The sequence below is a fragment of the Suricata suricatta genome, chromosome 2 (genome assembly GCF_006229205.1).
Source record: "Suricata suricatta isolate VVHF042 chromosome 2, meerkat_22Aug2017_6uvM2_HiC, whole genome shotgun sequence".
NCBI lineage: Eukaryota > Metazoa > Chordata > Mammalia > Carnivora > Herpestidae > Suricata > Suricata suricatta.
Window position 1 is genome coordinate 146,399,891 of NC_043701.1, and position 19,911 is coordinate 146,419,801.

A 19,911-nucleotide genomic window follows, 5' to 3' on the forward strand; every position below is an offset into this window, starting at 1 on the left:
ACTGGCAATGAGGCTACACTGTGTCTTGAACAGGGTTTTATTTGCTGAAAGCAGCAAAGGCAGTTTTAGCCTGTCCTCAACTCTCTACTGGCCAAAAATATTATTTACATTTAAAGAAAAATAATCAACTGCTTTTTTTGGTGCTCACACTAATTTTCCCTCTGTTTAGACTGGGCTCGGTGTGGCTCTGTTTTCAGCTCACCTCCACATCCCTGGACTTCTAGTCTCATCTCTAATTAAAGAGATAGGACCAATGGCATTTTCAGTTTCTTTAAAAGTGTTCAGTAAATAAGCATACATTTCAACATGCAGCATTCTATTTATTCTGAGTCCATTCCTCCCTTCACATCATATGTCTTTAAGGGAATTATCTCCACCTCCCCCCAACTCCGCCAGCTTTCACATATGACATTCATCCCAATTGGATGGAATGGTGATCCTGAGTTGAAAAACAGTGTCTCTTTTAGCTCGTCCAAATTCCTACAGAAATGAACAAAGTGGAACCTGGGAGTTCTTGGCTGGAAGGAATTTGTTGATGGAGATTAGGACCTAATGTTCTTCTTTCAGTTTTCAAACGTAGATCAAGAAACCGTCTGATTCTGGAAACTACCCTGTAGAAAAGATGGAAGAAGGAATTTCTTTGTCACAGGGTCTGGGATGGCGTATTTTAAATATGCACAAGGACCTGTGCTTGCAAAGGGTTTTTGTTTTAACATGTTTTTGGAGCCATAAATGAACCCAGTTACATAAGTCTATTGGTACTTGCGTTTTTCTTGTGCTGAAAACCTGATTTTAGAGATTGAGAGTGTAGGGTGGGGAAAGAGAAGAAAATTTCAAATTGAGTGTGTGTGTGTGTGTGTGTGTGTGTGTGTGTGTGTGTGTGTGTGTCAGATTGGATTTCTGAAGACAGGTACAACAATATCATCTGTCCTATGTGCTCTTCTGCAATGTGACTTTGCCACCTCCACATGGACAGGTGTCTTCTCTTCTTGAATTCAATGGGCTTATGAAAAAATAGAAAGGAAAACAAAAAGACAATGAAGCTTCCTCCTTCTCCACTGGAATGCTAGTACTGGAGACCAGAGCTGCTGTGTAAAAAGTCTAACTGTCTTGAAGCCACCATCTTGTGGGGAAGCCCAGGGGACATGGAGAAACCACACATAGGAACGAGTCAAGGGATCATGGGATGACTTCCAGCCTTCTGCTGGTAAGCCACTCCCACCTTTCTCAGCTTCCCAGCAGAGGTCACAAACCTCACAGAAGAGAGACAAACCATCCTACTGCATTCCTGTGAGAAATGCAGCATAATGGTTGATTTACATTTATGGAGGGACTGTGAGTAAACTCACATTCATGAGCACACCCTCTGCGTTGGGTCCCGGGGTAAGATTCTCTCAGCTGCAAATCCTGGGCTCTAAGACCTGAATCTCAGTGAAACTCAGTTTCCCAGAGTAGTTTGCTCTGACAGACAGGTACATAAAGTGGTTGGCATGGATCTGGTACTGGACAGGGCACAGTAAGCAGTCCCTGATGTTATTATCACTTTACCCAAAGCAGCTCCACAAAGCTGGACCTAAAGTCCTCTCCACCTCATAGTTAGCCTGCAGAGGCTCAGGACTTCCCTGGGGCCACAGAGCTCTGAGTGCTTGGACTGGACCCTGAACCCAGGTCTGCTGTCCAGGCTGAGCATCTACTGGCGGCCACCACCTCAGAGCAAGCAGCCTTGTCTTTTGCTGGGACTTCTGTCCCAAAAGCAGCCACTGGTGAGATCATTCTTCAGCCCATTTTGTCTTACTGCTGTGTAACCAGCCCCTCGCCATGTCACACTGAAGCCCTAACTAGAGAGGAGAATGATGGAGGCCAGGCCTGGGAGGAGGTCTGTACAGAGCTGTTGTTTTATGGGTGTGGAGTTTCAGTCTGGGATCCTTGGAAAGTTCTGGAGATAAATGGTGGGGATGGCTGCTTAATGACATGAATGCACTCGATGCCACTGAAGTGTACACTTAAAAATGGTGAAAATTGGGTGCCCGGGTGGCTCAGTCACTTAAGCGTCTGATTCCTGCTATTAACTCAGGTCATGATCTCATGGTTCATGGGATCGAGTCTCACATCAGGCTCTGCACTGACAGCAAGGAGTCTGCTTGGGATTCTCTCTCTCTTCTGCTCTTTCTGCCCCTCCCCCACTTGCATGCCATGCACCTTCTTTCTTTCTCTCCCCTCTCTGTCAAAATAAATAAATAAACATTAAAAACTGGTGGAAATGGCAAATATTAAGTTACATCTATTTTACCACACACACAAAAGATGCCTCTCCCAACAGAAGAAGCCCAAACTCTGGAATTTGTCACATGAAACCTTTACAGAAGGTCACTTAGTCGGGCTCTGTCACCCCTACCCTCTGTCTGTGTCAGTCCGTCAGTCCTTCCGGTCCCCGTGGAATTTCAATCTCTTAGGCTTCCTTATACACACACACCACACTATTTCTCCCTCTTTTTATTATTCAGCTTGTTCTTCTTGATTCTCCTTATTTCTGCCTTACCAGACTTCTGGAAGACTCTTCCCAGGCAGGACCTTAGCAAGGAAGCCTTTCCTCACCAGGCCTCGGGGTCCTACCCACACTCTGGGCTCTGCCGTGTTTGGGCCCACCCTGCCGAGGATTGCGATGATCACATCTCTCCCCACTAAAGAGAAACTACCCCTATGTCCTCCCTGTGACTCTAGCTCCTTGTACCAGGGGCTGGCCCCATGTCCACCCGGCTAAGCCAGGAAGCTTAGAGGTCTGTGGAGGAGGGGGGGAACTGAATGACTCTGGCAATGGTAGCCTCTCTCATAGGGCAGTGACATCACAAGGGGGCTGGTGGGTAGAGCTCCCGGGCAGCCCATAGGCAAGGACTGGAGGTGAGAGGGTTGGATGAGGGTCACTTCCCTGCAGGGGTCCACAGGTGAGTGTGATCCAGCACCCTGCCTGGGCTGGTCCGAGCCCATCATGCTGCTGTCTACAGGGACACAGGGGATCCAGAACTAAGTGGTGACCTCCTTGTCAAGTAGCTAGCATAGAATCCTTCCCCTAGCCTCTCCCCAAGGTGAGCATCTTTGGGGATGCACGGCAAAGAGGTGATCAAGAGTGTGAGTTATGGAGCCAGGCCTCACGTGTTGGAATTCGGGCTCTACTAGTCTGTGTGACCTTGAGCAAGCTGCCTAACCTCTTTGTGCCTCAGTGTCCTCAACAATAAAGTGGAGATCATAATAATAACAGCTACAGCCTAGGACCGTTCAGTGCCAGGTTCATAGACACCACGATGCAGATCTTCGCAGTGTAATTATGATTGTGCTCCTGGAATCCCCCTGACAGCAGGTGGGAGGGTTTTGAATTAACGTTCTATAGATGGCAGAGCCAAAGAAGCCATGTGATTTGCCACCTGGGGGACAAAGCCAGGTGTTGTTTCAAGATAGCTCCCCTGACTTTTCTAAGATGGAGATGGTTGAGCTGGCTGCACAGAAGGATCTGGAGCCTGGTGCTGCTGGGCGGCTTTCCCGCCCTGAACACAGCAGCTGCCCCATGTCAGGGGCAGATCTGGAGGTCTAGGTCTGGGGAGCAGGCCTGGAGTCGGGGTGGGGTTGGGGGGAAAGGCCTCCGATGTCTCCCTCCCCGCCCCCCCATGCCTCCCCTCCCAAGCTGGCCTGAGCCGTGCTGCTGGGAGAGGCGGGATCTCTTAAAGCCAGAAGATAAACATATTAACTGAACTTTCCATCTGTCATTTCAGAGAGTCTTTTACTGCCTAGCTGTGGTTGGAAAAATTAAGTCCTTGTAATTTAGAGTCAACATTTCTCTCGGAATCATGTTAGATGAGTTGGCGAGGTTTGCAGCCTCCCAGCAGAGCTGCCTGCAATCAAAACAAGCTTGGTGCAGTGCGCTGCTTCAGCTACCCTGCCCAGGCCCGGCTGGCAGGCCTGCGCTGGGCCCAGGGTTTGCAGGCCCCAGGGTGGGCAGGGACTCGGGGTGGCCAGGTGGGAGGGGATGGGCCTCAGGAGGTGCTGCCGGCAGGGAGCTCCAGCCCCCTGGCCTTCCCCTCTCTGCCTAACGCAAAACAAATCTTCCCCCATGTAGGGTGACCTGGGGCTGTCATAATGAAGTACTACGGGCTGGGGACTTAAGCAGCATCTATTTATTGTCTCAGTTATGGAAGCTGGAAATTCCAGACCAAGGTATGCATCCGGTTGGTTTCTTCTGAGGCCTCTCTTTGGTTCCTGGATGACGATCTTCTCCCTGAGTCTTCAAACTGTCTGCCCCGTGTGTGTGCATCTGTGTTCTAATCTCTTCTTATGCTGACGTCGGTCGGACTGGATTAGGCCTACGCTAATGACCTCATTTTACCTTAATCACCTCTTTAAAGGCCCTCTCTCTAAATATAGCCTCATTCTGAGACCCTGGGGATTAGGGCTTCAATGTATGGATTTGGGGGCACATAATGGTGACCAGAACACCCTGTACACTGACCGTTCCATAATGGTTCATTTTCACCCCACCCAGGAGAAAGTGAGTTTGTTGGTTCCATTTTGCAGAGGAGGAAACTGAGGCTCTGGAAAGGCAGGTAGTTCCCCAGCTCTCACAGCCAGCTAAGGTACCTAGAGGGTCTGGGGTGGGATTTCAGGTCAATGAGTTTTGCATCACAGCTTGGCTGTGTCCACCCCACAGTCCCAGGCTGGTTTATGCCAGGCACTGCGCAGACTCTTTGAGCCCAGCAAAGGCTGCCATGCAGAGTGACAGGGACGCTGGCTTCAGCTAAGGGCAGAACTGTCCGGCAATGAGTGAAATGAGCGCTCTGGGCATCTGTCCCTGGGGACAGCCATGGTCAGGCCCCTACTTGGGTTGGGATGGTGTCTTCCATGACAAGCTCTTCCAGTAGATAGTCTACCCTTGCTATACCCACAGATTTATCCACCTTGGAGGTCTTCCCCAGAGATTTTACTGTTCAGCCTGTTTCACTAAGTAAACTGTTGGTGCTAGATCATTCCATTTTAAAATGATGGTTAAAATCACAACAGGCTGCCCCAGAACAGGGAGGTTCAACCCTGGGCCTTAAGCGGCATAATGGATATTTTAGGATTAGTCCAACTCCTTAGTTGGAGATGGAGAAACTGAGGCACTTAAGTATAGCCCTGATTTGTCAGACCTAATCTGTGGGTCAGGCTCTGGCTTTGGCATAGCCATGTTGTGTGGCCTGTTGGTCACGGGGCCATTTTGACTTCCCTGACCCAGTCTGGCAAAGGCTATAGTAAGTGTGTGGGTGAAGCACTAGGTGAAGAGGAGAGGCATCCTTTGTGGTCTACCTGGACTCTGCCTCCTATTCCCCCAAGCAAAGCTCAGCCAGCTCCTGGCACAGATACACAGTGGCATATCCAGGAACAAAAGTTATGGGGGGGGGTGCACCAACAATGTGTGATGGTCTAGAAAGCTACCTTCTCAAAGGGACCTCACTCCATCCTGCCTCTACCATCTAAAGAGCTGGAAACTAAGGCTCAACATTGCCCAGACCAACAGCCAGCTAGAGGGCCCCTGGCTCCAAACCAATATAGTCCCTGTGACTCAAAGTTATCTTTCAAGTCCCTTCATGGTTTCCTAGCTTCCAAGGAAAAGGGTGGGGAAACATCTCTGAGTGATGGCCAATGGAGACTTCTGCATAGAGACCAGAGTCAGTTTCCAAAGAGCAGGGTGTGGGAGAACTTCTCTGACACTTCTCAGGCAGTCAACTGTCAACCAAGGCCCCACAAATGTCTGCTGTCACTTCCTCACCACCTCCCCTCCACCACCCTCTGCTTCCCCGGACTGGTGAGAAGAAAATATTAGTGTGGCTGCCCCAGGAGTCCAAGGACTGGTAGCCCTTTGTGCATGGTGTTACCCTGCTCTGTTGGTCCTGCCCTCCAAGGCTGCCCTGCCCCCCCCCCCCCCCCCCCCCCCCCCCCCCCCCCCCCCCCCCCCCCCCCCCCCCCCCCCCCCCCGCCCCGTGTGCTTCCACACAGAGAAAGAAGTGCCTGTGACTTGGAGGCTCAGGGATAAGGAAGCCTCCTCTCTGACCCTGAGAACAAAGAACTCACCTAGCAAACTGTGGCTCTTGTCCATGTCCAAGACAGCTTAGAGTACCCTGTTTGGAAGCTCCCTTCTGAGCTGTGCACTGAATCTGATCATCACAGAAATGCAGACCCACACTGTGGGAACTTGAAGATGTCCTTGAGATTCCTGTCCCTGGGGTTTATGCCTTCTATAATTTCTTCCCCTTGAGTGTAGGCAGGACCCATGCATATGATGTCATATTGGTTCTATGAGTAGGTTACATTAAATGACAAGATATATGCAGATATGATTAAGGTCCCTAATAGGTTGACTTTGATTTAACAACAATGGATTGTCCTGGGTGGGTCTGACTGTATCAGGTGAGCCTTTAGGAAACAGGCAGCCACAGCCCTCCTACTGGCTTTGGAGAAAGCAAATAGCCACATACCCATGGACAGGACCATGATAAGGAGCTGTGCTGTGAGTGGCCTCTAGTTCACAGCTCCCAAGGAAGTGAGGACCTCAGTGCCACAACCACAGGTCCTAAATTCTACCAACAACTTGAATGAGCCCCAGACAAGGATGCAGATGGTTGACACCATAATATCAGCCTGGTGAGCCCATAGAGGACCCTCTCAAGCCCCGCCAAACTGCACCCAGAATCTTGACCCCAGGAAACTGGGAGGTATCTGTATTATTTTAAGCCACAAAGGCTTGTGGTAATTTGTTAGGCAGCAATCAAAACTCAGTGTATTCTCTTGTAGGCTTCTCTTTATAAACCTTTCAGCGCCTATGAAGTAAGGTTTGAGCTAAGCACCTCAGTGATGCCTCAGTATATCTCAGCTCAAGCATGTTTGAAAGGAAAAACTCTTTTGTCGACAGCATACAGTTGAAACATGATAATGGGACAGAGGTTGGAATAATGAGAGGGGCAGGAGGGAGACAGAGAAAGCAACAGAGAGAGAAAAGGTGAGAGACAGACAGACAGACAGACCCCTGTAGCTTTCCCAGACATTGTGCTCCTGATATAGCAAATGCTGCCATCTCATTTCTCTTTTATTTACTCATTCATTTTTAAACTGCTTTTCTAATAGTGCCAAAAAATGAAGGAAAAATCAGTGAATTAACCTCCAGGACCTCTGAGGAAAACTTTTGGTCTGGAGCATTGGAGCATCCCTGCAGACTGAGTTACTCTAGAGGGGCAGCCCATCTGGGCAGGGACCTTGAGCAGCTCCAGGCTGGTCATGGCCTTGGGCTGCATGGGTACAAAAACGTTGCGCATTCTTTAAAGTGCCCAAGGAGGAATACTTTTGTAGATGGTAAATATCTCCATTTTGCAGCTGAAAAACAAAAAGGGGAGGGGAGGGAAGTAATTTCTTGTGGTTTCTGGAACCAAATGTCTACTGTTGCCTTTCTTAGGCGGTGGTCAAAACAGGGAGGGTAATGTGGGACCATCAACACCGAGAAATCTTCCCAAGAGATTTCCTGGTGACACTTGGGCTCCTGCAAGGCCATTGTGGTGGCCAATGGTGCTGCTCTGAGGCCGCTGATTCTCTTCTTCCCAGCACAGAGAAAGTTGACCATCCTTCCAGGAGAGAGGGTCACATGACTAGTTCTATACTGCAATATGTGAGTAGAAGTGCTTTGCGTTGCTTCTGGGGTGGAGCATATAATTGTAGGGGAGCAGCTGACAATTCTAGCCCTCTCCATCAGCACCTCCAGGTGGTAGAGGCTGTCTGCCTGCTTTCTGAGTGTGGACAGAGAGGAGCAGAGTCCCCTGTGACCCTTCTGTGGATACGTGCCTGAATGAGGAATGCAGCTGTGTTGTTTGAAGCTATGGGATTTATTGGTTGGTTGTCACTGGGTCACAGTGTCACTCATACTGACTAATAGAGCCAGTCAGGGCCACTTGAGGCAGGCATTCACCCCTATTGTCCAAGCGTCTGGATGACAGGGTATAGTGACCTGGACCATGCAGCAGTGCTACCTTATAGAGAACTATCTGGGGTAACGGTGTCCTAGACAGCTAGATTTTTTTGATCCATAGCAGAGTATCAACATGTATTAGAATTCTGAAGGCATGGCATTTTGTTTTTTCTTACTCGTAGACAGATGCAAACATTATATATGAATTCGGTTGCCCACTTTTTCACTCCTTTTAAACATTCTTTCATGTTGTTATAGAATTTGTAAGCATCATTTCTAATGGCTAAATAAATACTTTACAGTAGGTTATGAAAGAACATACTTAATCATCATCCCCTGTGCTGGGACATTGAGATTGTTTGCAATTTTATACTAGCATAAGTACCGCTGCAATAAACATCTTCGTGCATAAAGCTTGTTTTCTGTTTAATATTATTTTCTTTGGCTAAGTTCCCAGAAGTGAAATACCTGGGCATAAATGTCATGAAACTGTACCTTTTTCAAACATTCATTTTAAAAGTAAGGCATTCATCTACCCGGATGCCACAGGATGGCCGGTCTCATCAAAGTAACATACTTTTTCATTAATGATGAAAATGGAATCAGGGCTTGACCATCATCCTGTCTGTTGGTTATCACTCTCCAGGCCCACAGTGATGTGAGCCAAACCCCACAAGACCAAGCCAGCCTGGGGGGTCTGACCAAGGAATGAGGCTCCAACAACTTCAGCTCAGTACTTTCTGGTTCTAGCCTGATTGGTGACATTCCTGAGGGCCCACATCCATCCCTTCCAAACAGTTCCATTCTGTCCATCAGCCCCTCAGGTGTCTTTCTCCTTGTGAACCTCATGCCTTCTACAGTCCCAGAGCTGATATCCCCTTTCCAATCCCTGGAAATGGCTCCCAGTCATTACTTGTCTTTCCAAAGGGCAATGCTCACCACTCACTGAGGTCTTATGTGCTGGAGTGTGAGAGGGATACTCTATCCACACTCATGCAAAATACCCTGACTGAGCTACATGCCAGGGTCCCTGGGCTCAGCTTGTTCCTGCCACCTTTTCTAGACCCTTCCTCTAACCAATAGACCTAGTTATATCCCTGGGGGCCTGAGACACATGTGAATGGCTTCTCCAGGTGCTCAACTCAAAACCATCCTCTCCTCCCATCCCCAAGCCTAACTCATGTCCCAGGCAAGCCTTTCTCTTCTTCAGGGTGACAAGGACACCCTCCTTGACCAAGCTATAGTCAAGCTCCTCTGAGCCTTCATCTTGGCTTCATCTGTGGCCTGCCAGGCCAAGTTCAAGCAAAGAATCCTGCTCAACCAGTTTATCAAGAATTCTCCCTGCCCTAGAGGTCCAGCCTAGTTTTTCCCAGCAGTTTTCTGTGATGTTCCTCATCCTGCCTGCTAGCTATAAATTCTCACTTATCCCTGTTTGCATCTGGAGTTGCATCCATATCTCTTCAATGATCTTGAATAAAGTCCTGTGATATTTAACAAGTGTTGGAATAATTTCTCTTTGATGAGGGGCATTCCTTTCCTTCCAGAACATCCTCACGAGAGAGAAGTTAACTGGTGTGGGGGAGTGCTTTAGCTCTGAGGAATGGCTGCCAACCTCACCTAGTCCTTTCCACAAAGGACACTGGAATTGGTGCAAATCCAACACTGGCCAGCTCACCATGCCTACTACCTTAGCAATGCTTCTCTGGCTGTCAAATGCACACACAGACGGTGAGTCAGATAACCGGAACTCCTTCTGGTCCGTGGAGTCTTCACTATCTCACTAGATGTCTCTGCTGTAGAATTTCTGTGCTTTCTACCTCCAACAGCTGGAGAGGTGGGAAACTCCAGGAAAGGAATGTTCTGAAAGTCTTCCCTGGAGAACTAAGAAGCCCACACCACATTTATGAGGCATCCTAGCCCCACCATCACCCTACAGCATTTCCTTTAAGGTCAATTCATTCATTCATTCACTTGACACACACTAATTGAATTGCTCTCATATTATTCTGTCTTAAATTATTGATGAGGATTTGATATGTTCAGAGGGCTTTTTTTTTTCTCTTTACTTTTAATTTATTTGCATTTGTTCGGCAAAGACTTTTGTGCAGCTGAGTACTCGTGAGGTTCTGGGGACACCATTGCGAGGAATAGCATGTGCTGCCCTCTTTCAGCTCCCAGTCCCAGAGAGAAGTCTGGCAAGGAGCAGAGGGAGATGATGTCTGGGCTCATTGCCAAAGATCATTCTAGTCCAGGGCAGACAATGGAGCCATTAGACAGGTGTTCCTTTGTGTCTATACACCAAGCATTTAGAGTAGATTAATTGAGATCATTTGTAAAGTGAGACAAACAATAAATGCTTAATATATTTCCTGATTCTTTCTTCACTCTGCACTTTCTTCTTTCCCCTTCCCCTTCTTTTCTTCCTTCCCAGAAGGTCCTTGAGGTCATTGGCCTCTGACCATGTAACCTGAAAGGAAGGTGGGGTTCCAGATGTCCCTGCAGAAACTAAAAGTATGCAGCCATTATCCAGAGTTTCCCAGGGGGGAAAGCCTTGCCTTGGGGGTTGGGTCCCTCATGAAGCTTCTCCTTGGTCTTGTGATGGGAGACACCTGACTCACTTCCTTTCCCTGCAGTCCTGGAGCCCAGAGATGCCATGGCTGGGGCTGTTAGCAGAAGTCTCTCCCTTACCACCCAGCACCAATGTCCAATTTTCTATTACTTACTTAATATTTTCTTTAAATTGATTCACTTATATTGCCTAAATAAATACAATTTAAGAAGAAACTTTATACCAGGAGTTTGAGTATAAAATTATTAATATATGCCATAAAGAGAAGAAACCTATATTAAAAAGACAATGAAAATAAAATAAATTTATTAAACTCCAGCAAGATGCTATTCTGCCAAGTTTTTCAGACTAAAACTGTTCTCTCTTTTTTAAAAAGGGAAATTATCATGTGTCAGAGCAGTGTCACAGACATGCTTTTACGGATCCAAAGAGAACTGGAAGGAGACTAACACATTACAAAATTAAGTGTTACTTTATTCATTCATTTATTAAATATTTATTGGGTGCCTGAGCGGATGGTCCTTGGTACTAAGAATACAGCATGAAATATAAGATAAATAAAGTTTTTTCTCTGTAGAGCATAAAATGTAGCAGGCAGGATAGACAGGAAACAAGGAAATAGATGAAAAATATCTAATCATAGGAAGAAAATGAAAGAGATTAGAGAATGTAGCATATATTCTAAGTAGGGGTATATTTTGAAGTAGGGGAGGGGCTTGATAGATCCAAGTTATGTTCTAGACATATTGAGTTTGGGACGTATTGCTTCCACGTAGGTGTTCAAATGGTTATTTAAACCAAGCCAGTGTGAAGAGTTTGGTGCTGAAAAGATCAGCCTAGGGGTGTTGACTTCATCATTGGTGTTTGAAGCCACCGGCCCAAATATGATTACCCAGGGGATGAGTGTCAATAAATGCCTGAGCCCTTGATGCCTTCAAATGAATGGGTCAGGAAAAAGAGAAGGCCCAACCAGGCTGATGAAGGGAGGCAGCCCACTGTGGCCTTCCGGTTCAATGGAAGCACAGAGGGGAAGGTATTTACAAAGGGTGAAGTGATCACTGACAATTGTTGCTGAAAGATCTGGCCAGATGAAGACAAAGAATCCACCAGTGGGTTTAACAAGATGGCCGTCATCGGAGCGATGTTGGTGGGACAGTAGGGGTGAACACCTGATCAGAGTGTGTTAAAGACAGCTCAGGGATTGTGGAAGGGGAGACACGGAATAGAGAGGAAACGTGCTGGTACTTAAGTATGTAGCGGCACCTGGAACATCTCATGAACCACTGAAAATCAAGCTGTGGAGAACATGTCCTAAAAATTCATCCTGGAAACCCCAGAGGAACGGAGCCCCTTTTCTCCCCACTTCAGAGACTTGCAACGCTCCTAGAAGGGTGCCACCCAACCCCCCCAACCCCCCCAACCCTCCGCAGTGTGCTTTTCCCTGGGAAGGGTCTTTCCTCGCTGGGCGCTAGCAGCCTGGTGAGCCCACATACAACACAGATGTGCAGCAGGAGAACGGGGTTCCAGGGTTGCAGGGCCGCGCACCACCAGGGCCCCCATTCCAGAACGCAGAGAGGCGCCGGGGCCAGTCATGCTCCAGCACAGATATTTATTGATCTTGATTTGCACGATCCAAGAAAAGCTTGGCCACAGAGCTTTCTGGTCCAATCGCGAGGGTGGGGGGCTGGGCAACAGGGAAGGAAATGGGATTTTAAAAAATCCGTTCTTAAGAAAATAACTCTTTGTAAACCTGCGTGCGCTCTGTGAGCTGGGTGCACGCAATAGTGAAACGCTCTGTTACTTGCAGAGGCGGCAGTGAATAGGGGCTCTGTTAGCGACTGGTGGGGCCTCTGGAGGCAAAGCATGCCAGGCAGATCGGAGAACAGCTTTCCTGCAGTCCATTGTGAACAGAGCCCATGAGGAAGTGAGCCTTCCTCCTGCAAACCCTCTGCCTAAGTGAAACAGAAAAGCCCTCCTGTTCACGTGCATTCCCTGGTCGCTGTGACTGAGCAATTAGATCGCACCAAGACTAGAACTGCATTTTCTCCCGGGGCTGTTTCAAAAGGGAGGCTGCCCTGCACCTGCCTATGTTTTTGTTTCTTTTCCCACCAATATTAAGAAAAGCCTTCACTAACCTTCAGAGACAAATTGGGGCAGCTTGACTTTTTAGTTTGTGGGAAGAAAAAGACAAAAACAAGTACTGAGAGCCTGCCCTGTATCAGGCGTCTGGAAATGACATCTCTTTTCACGTTCCCTCACACCCTGTTCTGCAGACGCGAAAGCGTGGCTTAATGAGGGAAATGACTTGTCCAAGACAATGGGTGACAGAGAGGCAGGCATACGCCTGCTCGTAAAGGGTTTCTTCTGATGTTTCCTAACCCGTCTGACTTATTGGCAGCCGGTGGACATTTCCATCCCTGACTGCAAGACTTTCCATAATGATGTGAAATGTGAAGTTGTAGGCACCCATTGCTCCGGAGGTTACATCTAGCTGCCGGAGGCTGGCTTGCTCTGTTGGGCTTGCACAGTGAGTGCGGTTCCTGTTGGCTGTGGGGCAGGGGGGCATTTGTAACCATTAAGGTGAATGCATGTCCCAGCCCCGCTTCCCACCACTATTTCCTCTCATAGGCTGTTCCTCACTCCTGTACCTGTCTGGCCCCTGTGGGCACTGGTTTTGTGGGCCCTGCCTAGAGCTCTGCTCTCTCTCATATCCTATCTTTCATGAGATTCTTAGGACAGTTGTTGGTCTTCAGGACCATAAGCCACCTTTGTCTAGATAAAGAAGCTGAGGCCCAGAGTGGTTCATCTACTTGCTTCAGGATGTAGAGCCAAGACTCAGGCCTAGGTCTGACGGCCTTCGATGGCCACATTCTAGCTCTTTCTCTGCTCTGCACTGACTCACTCTGTGGGTTGGGAAGACCTCTGCTTTACTCCTTTCAAACATGCTAAGGTGGAGAGCAGAGACCTTGAGACCTCAGCCAATCAGCTCACAGAGCCACAGAACTCTACCCACTTTCCAATGGCAGCCCATCGCCATCTTCATATAGTATTGTTTATTAAGCACTATGTATATGTTCTCCCAATTATGCCAAGAGGGTAATATTGTTATACCCATTTTACAGAGGAAGAAATTGAGGTGAAAGGATTTGCTCAAGATCACATACCTAGTAGGGGGCAGATTCAAGATGCAAACTTAGATTTGTCTGGCTTCAGACCATTGGCTTTGTCCTATACCCTGCAGTTGGCTGTAGGGCCCGATGCCTCAGTGGAAATGAAGCAGTTCCTAACACCACACATTTGGCCTGTTGATGTATGCATTTCCTTTGGGACAGACCCTGAGCAGCACAGTGCCTGCTCTTCCTAAAATGGTTTATTGGAAGGACATGTACTTGGTCTACCTCCTTCTTTCCTTCCCTGGTGCGTGCCTCTCCAGAAAGACCATGTTTCCTTCCAGTCTTCTTCGCTACTACTACTAATTTGGAAGGAGATGAATTCAGATCCCCAGTCATGTTCCTCTGCTCTGAGTCTTCAATAGCTATGGAGCTGATGTATTAACAGTGTGGGAACTGATTCAACCTGTCAACTTTAGAGGCCATTCCACCCCTCTTCCTGATGCCTCAAAACCAGAAGGCAGAATCATCAATTCCCTGCAAAAGCTTCATTTCCACCACCCCTAAGATCACCCGTGACTGATGAGATCCCCTTGGCAGTGTTAGATTTTATCTTAACATGGCAAAGCCCAAGGGGATCTATAATGAGTGAGCATGAAATGGGCAGAGGCTGAATGTATGAAGGCTCCAACCCCTCCAACGAAAGCATCCTCTCTGACGCTCTGCAGCTGGGTGGAGATGAGAGCATTTTCTCTAAAGCTAGGCTTCCACTCAAGCCTTATGGCTTCAATGTTACAAACCCAATGTGAACCTTCTGAGACGCCAACTCATTTACTCTTGGCAATGTTTGGCTTCCTCTCTCAATAGAAAGGAAAGCGTGGAAGGCTTGTAAAGCAGCCTCCAAAAGCATCATGCATATCTACAAACTCTTAAAATCCAAACTCTGGATGGGCTGTGTGGAGATGGATCAGAAACACATGGAGTAGTTTTCCCTTAAACTGTACTGTGGGCCTCAGAAATGAAGGCAAAAGAGTTTGGCATGGTCCACTAAGGAGTCACAGATCTCTGAGCACTGGAAGCATCAGCAATTGTTCTCCAAGCAGAAGATCATTTGGCTGGCTTCCCCCAACTTTCAATTCCCTCCCAGTGGGACCTGTTAAGCGGGAAAGAAAATGGGGGATGGAAGAGGCCATGAGCGGGTATGGAGAAGGTCCTCAGGAAGGTGGACCGTGATCATGGGGGTTATAAAGCCTTATGGATGATTTGAAGGGTCTGGGATGAACCTCAAGTGTTTCTTAAAATCCATGTCTACAAACAGGTTCTATTGTCTTTTTCCTTGGTGATTCAGGCAGCACTCCTTCCGAGCTGGCCGTGGACCTTGCAAATGAGTGTGCACATCATTTAGAAACTATTCACATCCTGGAGTGGCCAGAGCACGTAGAGTGATTGGAGCCATGCGGACCGTTTCCATGAAGCCTGGTAACACACAGGTCGGGCTGTCATGGGCTATTACTTGGCTGATGTTTGAAAGCATGATCTGTTATTTTCCACCTGTTTACTTTTAAAACAAAGCCCTATTGACCAAATGAATTCTATTTTGAAGACCTCAAATAAGACTTTGAGATCAAGTCGGCTTTCAACATCCAGCCAAGACCAGATCCCATATGTTCCAGGTTAATGGCCATCTGGTCTAGAAAAGGCCAGAAGGATCACAAGACGTGTGGGAAACACATTTAAGACAAGCTCTGACTCTCTGAAGCACTGGCCGACCCACCCTAGAGCTGACAGCCCCACGCCGAGGCCACCGCTGCATGACTCACGCTGATTTGCAATGGTCGGTCTACATGTCAAACTCTGGCACCGGGCGCCAAGTCCCATCAGAATAGTCCAACGTTTGTTCATTGCTGGGTGGGAGCAGAATGCAGCCATGGTCAGAGCAGGGGTTCAGGCACCAGACTGGTCTGGGATTTACTCTCAGGTGAGTCCTGCTGCTTTGGGAGAACTGATGGCTCACTGTACTCCTGCTCTGCATTTTGTGGCACGCAGCTCACGGGGAGCGACTCAGCTCCACTGCCCTTGACCCTGGGTCAGAGGCTTAGGTTTACACACCTTCACCGAGCCTGTGGGCTTCAACATCAGCGTTCTCCCTCTGTATCTCCCAGCTGACCATTTGCAGCAAGCAGGCGACTTGGGCTCTGTTTCATGACATTGATCTCCTGTCGCCCTTCTACAGAGGCTTACAGTAGGCAAGTAGGGACTGTAGGAAAGATGCATCACTGTCTGGGACTGAGGAACCAAAGGGTATAGGCTTTGGACATGACCCTGAGAGTGAGTGGGGACCTCGTACCTACTCTCTCTAGCTCTGCACCATTGACTGCTGCCAGGCAGGGCTCCACTAAGGAATAGGGTGACACAGCCCCTCCAGAAGAGCCCTGAATGGGGAGGAGACAGATATGTGACCATGCACTGACTGAAATACACACCAAGGTAACCTGGTTACAACGCATGACCATTCTTAAACCTGTGGGTTCCTGTACTTTCTATTCTCTGGTAAACATGTAGCTCTTCTGTAATTAGGAACAAAGGATTAAAGGTTTTAAAAAGGACGATTGAATACACAAAACGACAAGGCAGAGGAAGGAGCAGATGTGCAGCATCAGAGCGGAGTGAGGGGTTTAACTGCTGGGGTCAGGAGAGGCTTAGGGAAAGAGGATGAGTGGGGGCTTGTCAGGCCATCTGCAGCCCCTGGACAACCAGGAGCATGGGTCCGCACCCAGTATCCAGGGCGGCAGGGTTTGGAACTAGCATCGGCTCAGCGTTGCTGAAATGCCCAGGGAGGAGTGGCAGGGATGGAGGAGGAAGAGTCCAGGGCTTGGTGGGAGCGGCCCTGGGTGCCAGCCACACTTTTATCCTCAAGGCAGTGGTAAAAGGTAACTAAGCAAGGGCCTGCCCCAGGGCCCACATTTGCATTTTAGAGTCTCTTCAGGGTGTGTGGAAACAGAGCTGGGGTCAGGAGACTTTATTGGGTTTATTTTTAACCTGCTTATGAAGGGCAGCAGCAAGACCGCTGATTTTGCTAGCAGTTTGCGGGAGGAGTGTCAGCACCAAGGCCATTGCACCTGCCTTCCTCAGGCTCCTCCGAGTCTCCCTCCCACTGTGGGGAAGGGGCCCAGTGACGGGCCATCAATCTTCATTAAGTTGGGCATTGTCTTCATGAGGAAGGCCTCGACTGGAGAGGCTGTTTGATGGAAGTGCTGTCACCCCAGGGTATTTAGAAATAAAAGCTAATTGACCATAGGAAAATCAAACAGATACCGTCACTGGTGCTGTGGCTGTCCCCCAACCCCCACCTCAGCCTCAACAATGGAGATGCCCACTGGGGCCTCGGAGCCCCTCCTAGCCTGTGGAAGTACCCAAGGACAGAGGGAAGCCTCTGCATTAGGTGATGCCCATTGGCATCGAAATGGGATGGCGGCATTGAGGGCATGCTGCGGATGAAGTGGGACGAAGCCTCTCCAGGAGGGCAGGAGACCCTTCCCTGCCAGTCTGGCTCAGTGGGACACTCTGCCCCATCATTTGGGAGATTTTGTCATCAGAATTAAAACCCCACTTCTAGAAGGAATTCGAAGGCAGGACCGTGCTAGGTGTCATATTGTTTTTGGCTGGATGTTTGATAGACTTCAGTCTGTATAGAAATGGACCATTGGTGAAGTACTTTCTCCTACATCATGTAGTAACTTCTCACTGGGCTGAGACTGGTGATTCAGAGGTGAAGAGTGCCCTCAAGTAGCTCAGGGTCACTGTCAATCTTGGTGTGTGACTGTGCATGTGTGCAGGCACATACATGCAGGCATGAAGGGACATTAAACAGCAAACGTCACCAGCGAAACTCAGGGCTTCAAAAGGAAGCTCAGGGACAGATTGAGAACATAGGGTGAGCAAACTAGACCAGAACCCATTTTACAGTCAGAGAACCTGAGGGACAGCCTGTCTAAGACCACACGGCTAAAGCAGAGGTTCAAATCCGGGCAACTGGCTTCAGCCCCTGCAAGCCCCGTCACTAGCGTGTGTCATGTCTTAAAGGACACGAGCACCGCAGCTTCATCGAGCTGTCAGCACCCACGCCTGGGTGGGTAAACACTCACGCTTTACTCCTGTTCTGCTTGAACCACCGGGACAATGCGAGGATCGGTCCTAAAGTCCAAGATTGCTGCTCTACGCTGGAGTGTGTTTGGGGGAGGGGTATGTGTGACCTTCAACAAACCCCTGATTTCACATGTTGCACCCACCTCATCATTCACAGTGGGGCCTAGTTTTCCAATGAGCTGTTTTTCCTCTTCAATGTGTGTCGCCTGGCATGGATATCAAAGTGCACACCCTGACAAGATCACACCTCACCTGTGTCTCACTGATCCACCTGCTGAAGGTGAGTCATGCCAGGATCTTGCTGGACTTTCATTCTGCTGCTATCTATTTAGCACTTGGATAGCCATTGTTCTCCACCCCAGGGATGGAGCAGTGAATGAAACAAAACCAACCAAGGGAAGTGTTGCTCAGAGTGGGGTCAGAGCTGACACCAAGAGGAGTACAGAAAAGACACCAGGGCAACTGATCTCTGTGACTTCCCAGGTGGCGTGCTGAGAACTTCCTGTCCTCTCCAGGGGCAGAGGGCCCCTACCTACCACCCCGCCACTGGCCAAAATAGCAATTCTCAAATTGCGTTGACTTCTCACAGAGGGCTTGAGACAATGCTGATCGCTGGGTCCTGTCTGGGCTTCCTGACGTAGTGGGTATGGACGGGTTCCGAGACTGTCCTCATAGCAGGCTCCCAGGAATGTGGATGCCGGTGAGGGGTTGCATTTGGAGCAGCACTGTTCTGGGGCCCACTCTCAGGAATGTAAGGTCAGAGGGGGCTGGGGCACTGAGGCAGACCCACAGGCAGAGCTGCTTTGAATGAAGGAGAAGGAAGAAACAACGGGACATGCACAGACTGCTTACACACAGGGAGACCTGGGTCAGGTGTGGCTTCCATTCTGGGAATTACAGCCTCTGTGTGGTCCCACTGTCACTGAATATTCACAGAGATTGGGTTGCTGAACAATAATGGATGGAATTTACATTTTGTAGGCTCTCAGATGAGAAGGGGACCACAGAATGTCCTTGGTCATGTGAAGGGCAAGGAAGGAGCAAAGGGTGAATATTTGTCGGCATGCGTGGGCAGCACTGCATGCCTGATGCCCATGATCTCCTTAGTCCACCCCTCCCCCCTTTACAGCCTTAGATTGCTGTTGTGCTCCCTATGTTCCAGATGAGGAAAGGAAGGCTCAGAGAAGTTAGCTAACTTGCCCCAGCTCACACAGGACTGAATGGGAGAGCCTGGATTAGAACTGACAGTCACAGCCTTATGACCACACATTGCTATTCCAACAAGAAAGAACTAGATAGAAATCAGGAGCAGCCATTGTTCCCCCCTGAGTAGATCGGACTTGGGTCCCCTAAAGCCTTTTCATGAACAAGGAATGGAAACTAGCTGCATGCTCAGAAACAGGCTGGTTGTACACCCAGTGAGGTGAGAGAGTCTCAGATTACTATGGATACTTGTGAGTATTTTTCTGCTCTCTTCCACAATTAATGGCCACTGGTCCTTGTACACATCTCCTAAGGCGCTGTTATAAACAAAATTGTGTCTCCTGCCCCCCAATTCTTATGTTGAGGCCCTAACTTCTCATGGGACTGTATTTGGAGATAGGGCCTTTAAGGAGGTGATAGAGGTTAAATGAGATCATAAGGGGGGAGCCCTGATCAGATAAAATTGGTGTCTGTAGAAAAGAGGGAGAGATACCATATGTCTCTCCCTCTAACTCTCCCCCTCCTCCTTCTCCTCCCCCTCCTTCTCCCTCTCCCTCTCTGCCATGTAAGGACACAGTGAGAAACCAACCATCCACAAGCCAGGAAGAGTCCTCACGAGAACCCAGCCATGCTGGAATCCTTATCTTGGACTTTCCAGCCTCTAGAACTGTAAGAAAATACATTTCTATCGCTCAAATCACTCGGGCTATGGTATTCGTTGTGGTAGCACAAGCAGACTGACATAAAATCATTTCAACTGAGCACTGGTCCTTCAGTTTGAGGCACTGACTACAAACTTAGGCCATTAAAGGGTCTCAGAATAGTGGGATGGGCTTTGCTCCTGAAACCCTTGCTCCCCCATATTAGCTCTATAGACAAGGTCCCATGTGGTTGGAGAAAGGGAA

At 48.7% G+C, this 19,911-nt stretch overlaps 2 long non-coding RNA genes across 6 annotated transcripts; one reads left to right on the top strand and one right to left on the bottom strand.

The window, feature by feature from the left end:
* Positions 1–299: 299 nt before the first annotated feature.
* Positions 300–2,771, bottom strand: LOC115272970. Its single transcript, XR_003900581.1, has 2 exons — positions 2,540–2,771; positions 300–611 (listed from the first exon to the last, which is right to left on the bottom strand). It is a non-coding gene; the product is annotated as an uncharacterized LOC115272970 (long non-coding RNA).
* A 93-nt stretch (positions 2,772–2,864) lies between these two features.
* LOC115272945 lies at positions 2,865–19,669 on the top strand. Of its 5 annotated transcripts, XR_003900574.1 has the most exons (6): positions 2,865–2,942; positions 4,109–4,206; positions 9,523–9,706; positions 15,006–15,147; positions 17,961–18,083; positions 19,577–19,669. It is a non-coding gene; the product is annotated as an uncharacterized LOC115272945 (long non-coding RNA). The 5 variants fall into 5 exon arrangements; XR_003900573.1 differs by lacking the exon at positions 9,523–9,706; XR_003900576.1 differs by lacking the exon at positions 9,523–9,706 and having other exon boundaries at positions 15,006–15,136.
* The last annotated feature ends 242 nt before the right edge of the window (positions 19,670–19,911 follow it).